This window comes from Lycium ferocissimum, chromosome 1 (genome assembly GCF_029784015.1).
Source record: "Lycium ferocissimum isolate CSIRO_LF1 chromosome 1, AGI_CSIRO_Lferr_CH_V1, whole genome shotgun sequence".
In the NCBI taxonomy this organism is placed as follows: Eukaryota; Viridiplantae; Streptophyta; class Magnoliopsida; order Solanales; family Solanaceae; genus Lycium; species Lycium ferocissimum.
The window spans coordinates 45,311,025-45,324,233 of record NC_081342.1 but is presented as its reverse complement, the minus strand read 5'-3'; the positions used below and the strand labels follow the sequence as shown (position 1 = coordinate 45,324,233).

The 13,209-nt window shown below is 39.6% G+C and overlaps 1 long non-coding RNA gene across 1 annotated transcript in view; it reads left to right on the top strand.

The window, feature by feature from the left end:
- Nucleotides 1-12,751, top strand: part of LOC132029972 (uncharacterized) — a 96,672-nt gene extending 83,921 nt beyond the window's left edge. Inside the window, exon 2 of the long non-coding RNA XR_009407963.1 lies at nucleotides 12,594-12,751. This is a non-coding gene — a long non-coding RNA (uncharacterized LOC132029972). The remainder of the gene's footprint in view (nucleotides 1-12,593) is intronic.
- The last annotated feature ends 458 nt before the right edge of the window (nucleotides 12,752-13,209 follow it).

Sequence of the window (13,209 nt, the reverse complement as noted above, 5' to 3'; positions counted from 1 at the left end):
GTATGTTAGAGGCTGTGGGCAATATGCGTGGGTTTGTGGGTTGTCAGCGTAGGTAGGTATGTGCGATATGTGACTTTGTACGATATAATGGCCACTAACGGCACGTACGGGTTTCGGTATGTATATGTGTATATGTATGTTCGTGCGTGCACCTTGTATCTGTATGGATTTATGTATGTTTAAACGGAATTAGCAATTTGGTACGTCGGATCTGTTAGGTAGGTACGTATGGGTGTCCAAGTAGGACACCAGTCACGGCCCACGGGGTTGGGTCGTGACATTATCAATTCAGTTGGTACCTTAATATAATACTCTATCGAAATTTGCCAACCTCCTTTAACTCACCTGTTAACGTCACAAACTCTTTTCCGAATTCTTTTTACCACGTCCATATCGACCTCCTAATTACTATTACCGAAAATTCAGCAGTTAATTCATTCTTCAGGGTCAACCATATTTGCAACTTAGTCAAATTCTGTCTTTACTATTAACACGGCCTTGCATGGCATATTACAAATCCCTACCTCATTCTCATGTTGTTCCTGGAAAAATTTCGGCAGAGTTTCCTCTATATTTCTTACTATCGCAAAACCTGTACGCAGGAGATACCAAAAATGCCTCACAGGGCCAACACGTATATATATATATATATTATGTCATATCACAGCCACACAGGGCTCCCAGTATCAACAATAGCATGAAAATGGTGAATTTACCTCGTATGTCCATCTGGGACTACACCTGTTACACTTTTCTGTTTACTTTTCCTTTCTAAATCTTTTGACTTTACATTTCGATGCTTTATTCGGCATATACCTCTCGTGCCGTTGCTTACCTGCGTGCTCTGTAACCTCCAGTATCGTCAATCGCTTTCCGTTGGCGTCATCTTACAAAAATCAAATGTTAGTATGAGGAATTTTATTTCCTCTGACTTGGCTCTATCGCACGATCTAAGACAGAAAAAAGGTCACTGATTCCTAAATGCCCCGCAACCTCCTATTTATAAGTGTGGCCGGCTTCACACCATAAACAGGGACTCGCCGGACACGGTGCGCGTAGACATTCCGAGGACAAACCGCTGCGATACCACTTTTGTCACGACCCAACCCCGTAGGCCGCGACTAGTGCCGATCTGGGCACCCGTACACACCCATTAACCCGAAATAGCGTACAAGTAGCTTATACTGGTGTACAAATTACAAATATTTACGAAGAAAAGTGGAACGTCGCCCCAAAAACTGTCACAAATGTACGGATATACATATCATTATCATAATCCGACGGATAATATCACAAATAAGCCGGTACGGCTATCATAGGATAGGGACGTCCAAGTTACAAATTACACGGACACGGGCGAACGGTGAATACCCATAACCCACACGGATATGTCTACGGACCTCTAAAGAGCATACGGGAATCATATGACGGGACGGGGCCCCGCCGTGCAGGTGAATAAACATATACATATACATATCTGAGAATGCGAATCGGAATATAGGCTCGAGAACAAGGGAGCGCTCCAAGTCGGTGACGAGGAATCCCAAGCTGGTGGATCCTCCAAATAAGTATCTGTACCACACAGCGTGAAACGCGACCCCGAGAGAAAGGGGTCGATGCGGAATATGTACTGAGTATGCAAAGCATGAAATATAGTAAACAAGATCATAGTCAAAACCAGAGGTACGGAAAGTAAATGCAATATTCAAAATGTCATAATGCTTACTCATAAATAAAGATACAAATCATGCATAGGGCTCTTAGAACGGTGGTCGCCCGCCTGTCGTTGGCGCCACGCCACAGCATCACACCAGAAGGTTCATATCTCCGTACCCGACATATCCCCATAACACATCATAGCCTGCCGTAACGCCATAACACAGCATCACACCAAACGGAACCCGGCCCTCTAGCGGAGAGCTCGGTGAACCGTAACACAGCATCACACCGGAAAATAACATAGTGCGCACGATACATAACCGGCCCGGGATCCGGTGAAAGAAGTACTAACCGTATGCACGAGCGGAGTCGTGAGTGACGAATAATATGCATAAAATCATAATCACAAACTCATTAAATAAGTAGGAATCCATATGCGGAAGTTAAGGTGAAAGTAGTATCAAATCTTTCTCGAAGGTTATTAAGGATAAACGTCGAAAAGTCGCGGGCCCCACGGACGGGTGCCGATCTCATCCGAGCCCGACCACGAGAGTTGGGGGAAAGTTATGTATTATGAAGTTACCTATTATGTTTCGGGGCGATCCAAGCTCGTGTGCAAAAGTTACGAGCGTTTGAAGTTCGGGACCTTTTAGTAGCAAAATTATTTATGAAACTTTTAAAATTCAATCAAATGAAAGACATAAAAATTCCAAGTTAGGTTTCATTAAGCGAGAGAACTTTGAGAAGCAAATAAGATACATGTATAAGCTCGGATCTCGAGAGTGGAGTTACCCCGAGGCTCATGTCATAGCCTAATTAACACTAGGACATGCCAAAGAAAGAAGTGTTAAGCTTCACATACCTCGTCCGCTCGCAAGCTAAGTCAAGTCTCAACTCTCGGAAGCTCCAAAATCTACATAATGCCAAACATATTAACATTAACCACAAGCCTTTAGGCATTCAATTTCAAGCGTACATTAAATTCTACAGAAATTTCGGCAGCATTTCCCCTGTAAATACACCAACCCCGAGATTTCAACTCGGCTAATTTCAACAACAACCCAACCAACAACCAAACTACAACATCAATACTCAATTCACAATGCATTCCAACATTACTAGTTCTTTCTACACGACTTTAGCAACATACATAATATTCCAACAACATTCATAATATACTCATTTCGATCACTTACGTTCAGACTAATATCAACGTTCATACGTTCGATTACCAATCCAAACCCATTCAAACCATATACAAGAATACTTTAAGCAATTCATACAATATTTCAAACAACCCAAACATTATTCCAACTCACCCGAAACTGCCCCCGACCCGAGAGCATCCACATCCATATTCCTTTCTCCCAAATTCATGCATTACACTAATAATCCACACATTAACAAGGCAATTCCCATGAATACATAAATCACATAAAGTTCACATAAACTTCCAAATCATCCCATGACTAACATAACATTACTTTGAGTCATCAAACTTATATTTTCCTCATAAAATCCATAACGACGATAACGAAAATATTAACGACGATTTGTTCATTGACCACCATACTAAAGGGGGAACCATTCGGCCAACATCAAACACCCACACAAAGATGATTTTCATTCTTTTCTTCACACTACGACATTCAAAACATGCTAATTAACATTAACAATATCAACCACAATAATACAAAAACTATATTAAAAATTACATTATTTCATCCAACAACCTACAAACAATTCCAACTTCCATTTAAATCATTAAATCCTCATTTTCATCATAAAATCCCTACAACAACAACCAAAACATACTAAATAAAATTAATCCTTCATTCCTACATACCATACACATACACGGCCACATCTCAACTTCCATGCTTCCATGAATTTCATCCATTCTCACTTACTTCAACATGCACAACCCTTCATAACACATGAAAAATGGATTAAAACTTACCTTTCTTCACCTAGTTCTTCACTTGGCCAAGGTTGAGGACTTGCATAAACCAAGGATTGGCTTGCCCTAACAATTGCTCCATGTTGTTTAGCACCTTCCAAGGAGTAGAAAACATAAAAGAAAATAATTTTTTGTGGAGGATTTTCCATGGCCAATTTCGGCCAGCTTCTAACCGAACAGCCCCTCTCTTCTTTTTTTTTCTCCATGTTTCTTCATTTCTCTAGACTTGGAAAGATGACTAAATAATTGTTAAGTCATCTTATTATATAAGTGTATCATGGTCCACAAGTCATGTGCAAGTCACATGGCTTTTAATTTCATGAAAATTAACTCTCCAAATCTTCACTTTTGGCTCCATATTTCATGAAACACTAGTCTCCATAATTTCACTTTCAACCCCAAATTTTTTTCTTAATATCCCATTTCAACAAAATAACAAGCAACTTATGCTTTAAAATAAAATCGTGGTTAAAATTCTCAACTTTGCGTCTCTGAATAATCTTGCCCTTAACTTTTCATAGTTAGCTCGAAACGTCCTAATATACAAAAATGCGGGATATAACAGTTTGTAGTGGACAATGACGGAATGCCTCTTTTTCCAACCGTACTTGCTATAGGTGGAAGGTCCAATCCTTCGCTAAGGCGCAAGGAGAAATTAAAAGAAATGCACCGCATAATGTTGGGACGCTTACTCAAACAAAGGGAGGAAGATAAAGAAGAGGAAGAGGATGAGGTGGAGAGTTTTCCCAACCCTTCTAAAGAAATACTTGACACTTGTCCTAACTCCGATGAAATTGAGAGAGAAAAGATTGAGAGGAGTAAGGGAGCGAAAAGTGACAACTCTAGAGAGGAAAAAGGAGAGTATGTGAGGAGTGATGTGAGAGAGTTATCACAAACTCTATCTAGCACTTGTAACTTTCCTTTCTTTTCTAGTGGTCTTGATGATAGTGCAAGTATTCTCGAGAGCAAGCCGGATGATGAAACTCAACCTTTGAAGGTTCTTGAGGTAGTTGAGAGCTCCTCGGAGGAGTAAAAAAGCTCCAAAGTTGATGTCACACCCCGATCTTACTAGGGTGTGATGGGCACCCGACCCCATATTTGGAGCCGAGCGAACCCGCGGACTCTTATTACTCACATATTCTCTTTGGATTCTTAAATCAAATGAAAGTAAAATACATAGTAAAATTTTCAAAATCTTTTTGTCGTTTCTCAAATTAAACACAGTCTGTAAGCGTAAGGGCTTTATAACATAATGTATAATAAACACATATCGGCTAGCAGGGCCATTTTCAAAGCTGACACTCTAGACTCACGACTCTGTCTGCAAAGTCTCTAGCTTCGAACAAACTGCACAAAGACATATAATCGACTCGGCGGCCTCCGGTACAAATGGAGTCTACCAACTCGTTGGAACGTCTTCGTAATGGCTTCTACTCATACGGGTGTACTGCGCGGCATGAAACGCAGCGCCCGCGAAATGGGGCGTCGATGCGAGTAATGTGCGAGTATGTAAGGCATGAGTAACATCACGAAATCATAATAGAAGAACATAAAACATGACATAGGAGAGTGATATAACACGTAACTCGTTTGTCTACCCGATAGGTATTGTGCAAGTTAACTTTACCTTTGGAGTACTATATAGATACTACAAGTAAAGCGCCCGACCGTGTAAGTGCGGTGTGTGCCGCCCGCCATATAGGTGCGGTGGACTACTGCCCGACCATATAGGTACGGTGTAACGCTTTTACGAGCAGACCATGGAATGAAGGAGTAATCCGTCATCTGAGTGCCCCTTGGGGCGAATGCCATGCATGCTAGCTTTTAAAAAAAACATGCAAATATACGTAAGTAAGCGCCCGACCCGTAGGGATCGGTGTATAACTGCCCGTCCATATAGGAACGATGTATAAGCCCGCGTCCAGGCCTCCCGCGACCGCGGTGTAATCTGCCCACTGCAGTGGTGTGGCTGCCCGGCCGCCCTTTTGGACGGCGCGGTGTTATACTGCCCGGCCATGTAGGCACGGTGTTATTAAAATACATATGTAAATGTAAAGCATGCATGAGAGCCCAAGAAAAAGCTATAACTCTATCGGAGTGACGTAAGGTCGGTAACCTCCGATCACATTATGGATAATCAGGATCGCCCCCGCTCACCTTGAAGGAACAATTATAAGGCGAGACTATCAATCAAGGATAACATCACGGGAAAACATAATACAGGGTCATGACATATCATTTCATATACTTTGAAACCTTTAAAATAGTCATTTTCCAAAAATAGCTTAACATTTCATATCGTCGTATTCATGGTACGAACATATCCTTGACATATTCGTTCTAGTCATTTTCTCATGTCTAGCATCATTATTGTAATCATAAAATCATAGTCGTTGTTTTGGTCATAAAAACTTTGAAAATCATAAAACTTGATTTTTGGAGAAAAATGGATATTTTGGAAAGCATTCATAAACCTTTAGGAAGGAAAATCATGCTTTGAAATCATAACTTCTAACTTTTGAAAATAAGGACGTTATGGAAGCATTTAGCACGTCTCATGTATGAATCATGCCGTAGAAAGAAAAAAGGGACAAGCCTTAACATACCTGCGCCGCGCCTTACTAGCTACGCTTATTCATCCAAGCTTGTGTCACACCCCGACCTTACTGGGGTGTGATGGGCACCCGACCCTCCTCAGAGTCGAGCGAACCCTTAAACGTTCGCATTACTAAAACCTGTCATTTCGAAAATTTTTAAGAAAACATGAAACTTTTCAAGCAATAATCATTATCTGAAATTACAAACTCTTTTAACATTTACAAATTATTCGCACTTCCCGACGCACTATCCACAGGACACTGTCTGCAAAGTCTCTAACATATGCTAAAAACCATGACACGAACACTTTGACTCGGCAACACTCCGAACTGAGATGGAGCTCGCCAATCCCGCGGGGACAACTTCTAGCAAGTCTTCTCTTCATCTGGGTGTACCTGCGTGGCATGAAACGCAGCCCCCCGAAGAAGGAGGGTCGAAGCGGAATATGTACGAGTATGTAAAGCATTATCGAAGCGTAAATCGAAAATACAACGTAAAAGCAAGTTTAGGTTACACGACATGAATTAAATATTTAAATAAAATAGTCCCCCGGACGGCCGCTTCCGGCGCAATAATAATGATGGCCCCTTTCGGCATTGCGCTTTCCGGCATAATGATAATGACGATAATAATAATAATAATAATAATAATACTAATAATAATAATAATAGTAATAGTAATAATAATAATCCCCTTCGGGTGTGCCGGTCCGAAAGATACGTCTATCCCCGGCCCCATCGTGACATGCGGCCCCGACGTAAAATGATGGCCCTTCGGCATGCCGGTCCGACATACGTCTATCCCGGCCCCATCGGACATGCTGGCCCCGATAATCCTAGCCCCTTCGGGCATGTCACTCGCGGCATACGGCTACCCTGGCCCCATCGGGCATGCCACTCGCGACATAATACTAATCCTAGCCCCTTCGGGCATACTAATAATAGTAATAATAACAATAAAATATCGCACCCCCTTCGGGGTGGTTTTTAAAAAGTTTTATAAAATATCACACTCCCTTCGGAGTGGTTTTGTACGCACCCCCTTCGGAGTGGTTTTAGAAAAGCCTTAGAAAATAATATATCACACCCCCTTCGGAGTGGTTTTAAGAAAGCTTTAGAAAATAATATATCACACTCCCTTCGGAGCGGTTTTTGAAAAGTTTTATAAAATAGCACACTCCCTTCGGAGTGGTTTTGAAAAGTTTTATAAAATATCACTTAATAGAGTCATTTATAGAAGTTCCAAGGCAATTCGATTACATTCCGGCAAGTTACGGACGTTTGAACATTTTTCCAACAAAATATAAAGATTCTAGTTCAATCGCACTGAATGAATAGTGCTCCATTTCCGAGTTGGATTTCGATGAACAGAATAACCCCCGAGGCTCGAATTCAAGCCTAGTATACCTAGGACATGCCAAAAGAAGAAAAGGGGTAGCTTCACATACCTTTCAGACGTCTTATGCTCGTTCAATCTTGAATCCCGTTTCGCCCAAAATTTGCAAATGGTCATGTTAACCAATTGTCAATAGTAGACCTTTTTGCTTTCAACTCTTCCATTCTTCACTTGTCTACAAAAATTTGGGCAGCATCTCCTCTGTAAATACACCGTCCCGAGAATTATGGCTCGGCCCATATCAACAACAACCAAACCAACAATTATAATGACAACATCCATAATCAATTCATAACGCATTCTAGGCAATTCGCGCCATATTTCAAGACAATTCAACAACATGCTATGCGACCCGAAATCTTTCAACTTAATGAATATAACAATAATGCGTTTCTTTCTTCCCAATTCTCGTACTATGTCAACAATTCCATACATTTCCACACTAACTTCATAAGTATAAGAGAACATATTAGAACCATATTAACTTTCAAAACAGCCCGCAACAATTGCAACACCAACATAAGTCGTTAAACCTTCATTTTCACTACATAATCCGCAATGAACAACCACCAAAATGCAACACAAAATTAGTTCAACATACCTATACCAATTCAGCCCATATTCGGCCACAACACAACATTCAACATTCCATGAGTTTCATTCATTTTCTATGCATTACAACAACACAAGAACATGCTAAATTCAATTAGTCCTTCATCCCTATACAATCCAACACACACACACCACAACTTACAACACACAACTCTTCATGGTTTTTATCCATTTCCATGCAATATAACACGTCCAAGGCAGCCACAAAACATACCACAAGAATTGAATCATACCTTTCATTCCACCTTCTCCCTTTCTCGGCTAGAACATGGTTGACAAGGGGAGCGTTTTTCTTGCTTCAACGATTGCTCCACGTCGTAGAGGACCTTCTAATTAGTAGGAAAACTAGAAGAAAAATAATTTTTCTATGGCCAAACTTGGAGGTGGTTCGGCCAGCCCATGGCCGGCTGCTCCTCTCCTTCTTTCTTTCTCTTTTCTTGAATTCTCTAGAGCAAAATGATGAAGTATGTTGCTCTTGGTCATCACCCACACATATATATATTTAGTGTGGCACATGACCATGCACATGGCCAAGCACATTACCGGCCATGTGCCCACTTATTCCTTTTTTTTTTTCTTTTTCCCTCCAAACTTTTCTTCAAAATTCTAGAGATTTCCAAAAGATGAACATGATAAAATGACTTAATAAATCATCCATTTCTACAAATATTAATCTTCCAAGTAGCCATGGCCCACACTACATGTGGCCTTATTTTTTTCATGAACTACTAATTTCCAAAATTCCACTTTTAACCCCAAATTTCTTGTTAATAATTCCATTCCATAAAATCATAAAACGCTTATGCCTTACAACAAAGTCGGAAAATAACCTTGTCCATAATTTGTCGCAACAACTTAAAAATATTCCGACGTGCGAAATGCGAGATGTAACAGCTTGGTTCCACTAGTCTACATTCAAGAAAGTTGATGCAACCATTAGATTCATCGACATATACTTGTCGTAACCTTTCAAGTTCCTTCACTTATGGTCTGCGGAATTTCGAAAGATCTCCCCTATAACTATACCGTCCCCGAGAGTCCGTCTCGGCCAATTTTTAATCAACAACAATCCGGGAATTCAACCCGGCCAAACTATTAACAATACCAACAAGTATTCTAGCAACACTTCAATATTCAATTCTATTCTATTCAATTCAATTCAATTCAATTCGATTCAATTCACATACTATTCCAACAACTCAATCGACCTATTACTTTATCCGAAACCTTCAATTTTAACAACAGCCATATATTTCATTATCATTCATATACGTTAACTTCACCAACAACCTTCATTCTATATCACATAATCCATAGCAACAACAACTAGAATGTCCAATAAGGTCAATTTACCATAACTTACCAAATCCTATACCATTCGGCCACCACACTTCCTACATATTTTCATGCATTTTCATCCATCTCTATACATTACATTACAACGACAACAACAACCAACATGCTACATAGAATTAGTCCATTCTTACTACACAACATCACACATACACGTCCAACACTATACATATACGACCACACACCAACACACATATTTTCATAATTTTCGCCCCATTTCATCATCACATAATCCATAATAACAACAACTAAAATGCCAAGTGAATTTAATTCATCATTTCTACACCACACATGGCATATACACGGCCATAACCACAACACCCCAATTTCATGGTTCTTATTCATTTCCACACACTACAACATGCATAAGCATCTATAAGAACATATAATTAAGATTAAATCTCACCTTCCACTTATCTTCTTCCTCGGCTAGAATTGGCAAATTGGAACAACAAGCGGTTTTCTCGCTCCAACAACTACTCCACGTTGACGAGAGCCTTCCAATTAGTAGGAAACTAGAAGGAAAATAATTTTTCCATGACCAATTTCAAAGGGTAGTCCGGCCAGCCCTTTGGCCGTGACTCTCTCTCTCTTTTCTTTTTCTTTCTTTCTTTCTTTCTTTCTTTCTTTCTTTCTTTCTTTCTTTCTTTCTTTCTTTCTTTCTCTCCTTCTTAAAATATGATCACCCCTTTCATATATATATATACATATTGCATGCATGTGAGGGGCACATGCCCCCTCTCTAGATTTTTCTTTTCTTTTCCCCTTTCTTTATTTCTAGAATTTTCTTATTTTCCATGGCAAAGATGACTTATTTTTTGTCATCTTTTTCATTTCATTTTTCTAGAAATTTCTTGAAATAACAAAGAAGACTTAATTGTCTTCCTATGTACACTTTAGCCCTCATAAAAAAAATGTGAGCATACACCTACATATGCTACATTTTCGGCCAACATGGCCATTCCATGAATTTTTCTAGAACATCTTAAATTCCCATTGTACCCTTAGCCTTTCCGCAAAATTACCATGATGCCATTTGCAAATTTCCCTTTTTGCCCTTAACCTTTCCCAATATTTCCATACTAATAATAGTCATAAATAATATTTATAACAACTCGTCCATTAAAATAATTTTTGAGAATGGTCTCGCCCTTAACTTTCCACGACGACCTCGAAATTTCCAAACGTACAATATACGGGCTATAACAGTTGAAACCCAAGGCAAAGGAAATTAATGCGGATTTCAAGGTACAATAGCTAATCTTAACTCTCTAAGTAATGTGAATGACCATGTTGTTGAAATGAGTGTGAATGATGGTTTTTCCATAATTGAGCATAATGAGTCTTTGCCTTGTGATGATCTTAGTGCTATAATGACAATTGACAATGTAGTTGAAAAGGATGGTCCAACACTAGTTGATCCTATTGATGACTATCTTGACTCTTCTTTTGAGTTCAAGTTGTGTCCACCTAGTGTTAATCCTCTTGATATGCATGTTAGTACATTGTCATGTGAATTGTTAGTGCACCCACTAGTTGATCCTAGTGATGACCGAATTGATTCTTCTAGCAAGATCAATTTGCGTCCAACTAGTGTGGTTACTTGTGTTGATCAATTTGTGTGCTATAAAAATCCACTATTTGAGGAACCTTGTGATGTGTTTAATGACCCTGAATTTAGTGATGATGTTGATATAATTGATCATGTGAATAGTCATGTACCTAGTGGGAAGTTTGGTCATGTTGAGCAAATAGTTTCTTTTGGAGACTATAATGTGATACAACCCGCTATGGAAAGATGACACTCTTTCCAGTGATGGAGATCTTCCTTTGAAGGATTGTGTTCCATTTGTAGGGAAGGAAAGTGTTACAAAGGAAGGTGATTCTTGTCTAGAAATTGGAAATTCTTCATTTCATGTCCAACTTCATAGTAGCCTATTGGATGATCTTGTTCTAGATTCTAGTAGTGAGGTTACACTTGAGGATGACATAGAAGAGGAAGTTGTTTTACATAATACCTTTCTTTACTACTTATTTGCATTTGATGATGCTCATGTGTATGTTTTGGGTGCATCTTATGTGAAGGGAGACTCTTATAGGGTAAATGAGTGCGTCTTTGACCATACTAGGTTGGTAATCTACCCATTTGATCCAGGTGACACCTTGTGTGATTTGAGAGCACTATCTCCGAAGAGTCCTTGTTTGAATAATGAGAGTGTCCCTGTTTGGACATTATGCTACATGTCAAATAGAACTAATGTCGGGTTGCATACTTCGTATTTTGAATCCATTGATTTTATTACTCTATCCTTATGTCATGAACCTTGGAGGAATCAACTTCTTGATACCTCATATGTGCAAATGTTAATTATGATTGTCATAGATATGTGGTTGTACCACAAAATTGTTCATCCTTAGCATGAATATGTGATTATTGCTTTGTGTGCTAACCCTCAATCCTTGAGGAGCATGTTTTCATATGTCTTCCCTTGGGTTTTGCTAGGTTCGGATTTGAGGATGAATCCTTTTGAAGAAGGGGAGGATGATATGATCCTACTTGGCACACCTCATTTCAAGACTTATATCCAAGGCCAAGATATGGAACTTCAAGCTCTACAAGCGGCATGGATGATAAGGATGGTGTTGAAGGCCTTTGGAGGCCCATACAAGCCCCATAATGAGGCCTATGATGTGTAGGAGGTGGCTTGGGCGAGGCTTGAAGAAGAAGCTACTAGAAAGATGACCAAATGTGCAAAGTGGCCAAACGTGCAAATAGGGACATTTCTGCAAATTGTCTACATGTGCAAACTTGGCCAAGGTCTAGAGTTGGATATTTGTCCAAAGAAGGTTATGCTTGCAAGAAGTCCGTGCATGCAAGGTTGATTAGAGGGCCATCTATGCAAGGAGGGGCGTGTTTGGCCTTTGAAGGCCAATTCTTGAATTGAAGACTACACTAAGAAGACTAGCCAAATAAGGCCCTTACTTCATTAAGGGTAGCATTGTAATTGCCTATTAGTCTTCTTTACTTAGCTTGTATATATAGCTTGTCTTTCATTTCATTACTTAGATTTTGGATGATGAATTATGATACTCTAAATTGAGTGATAGATTGTTAGGTAGATTCTAGGGCTATTTTAGTCAATATGATAGTGGAATCCATTGTTGGTTTGTGAACCTTTTATGTCCATTCATATTCATGAAGATATTGCTATTTGTGGATTCAAATTGAATCTCTTGCCTTGAGTGTCAAATAGTAGTGGTTCTTTTAGGGTCGGATTCGATTGGAAGGGTCTAAGTTTAATATACTTAGGTTTATCAATAAATTCGCCCTAATTGGGTCTTACTTTTATCCTCTTTTCTCATCCCTTTTTCTTCGTATCCTTTATTTTTTCGCGTCTGAATTGATTTGGCTTCATCCCCAAATCGATTCATATCAAGTATCATTCTAATGGTTCTCACATTATTCAATAGGATTGGGTGTTGCTTGATCAGAACTTGACTTTTGAGGAGGAGCCAGATGCTATTTTAGATAGACAAATCCGAAAGTTGAGGTCCAAGAGATTGCTTCTATAAAGGTTCAACGGAGGCATCGTTCGAACGAGAAGGCTACTTGGGAGACCGAGTCTTACATG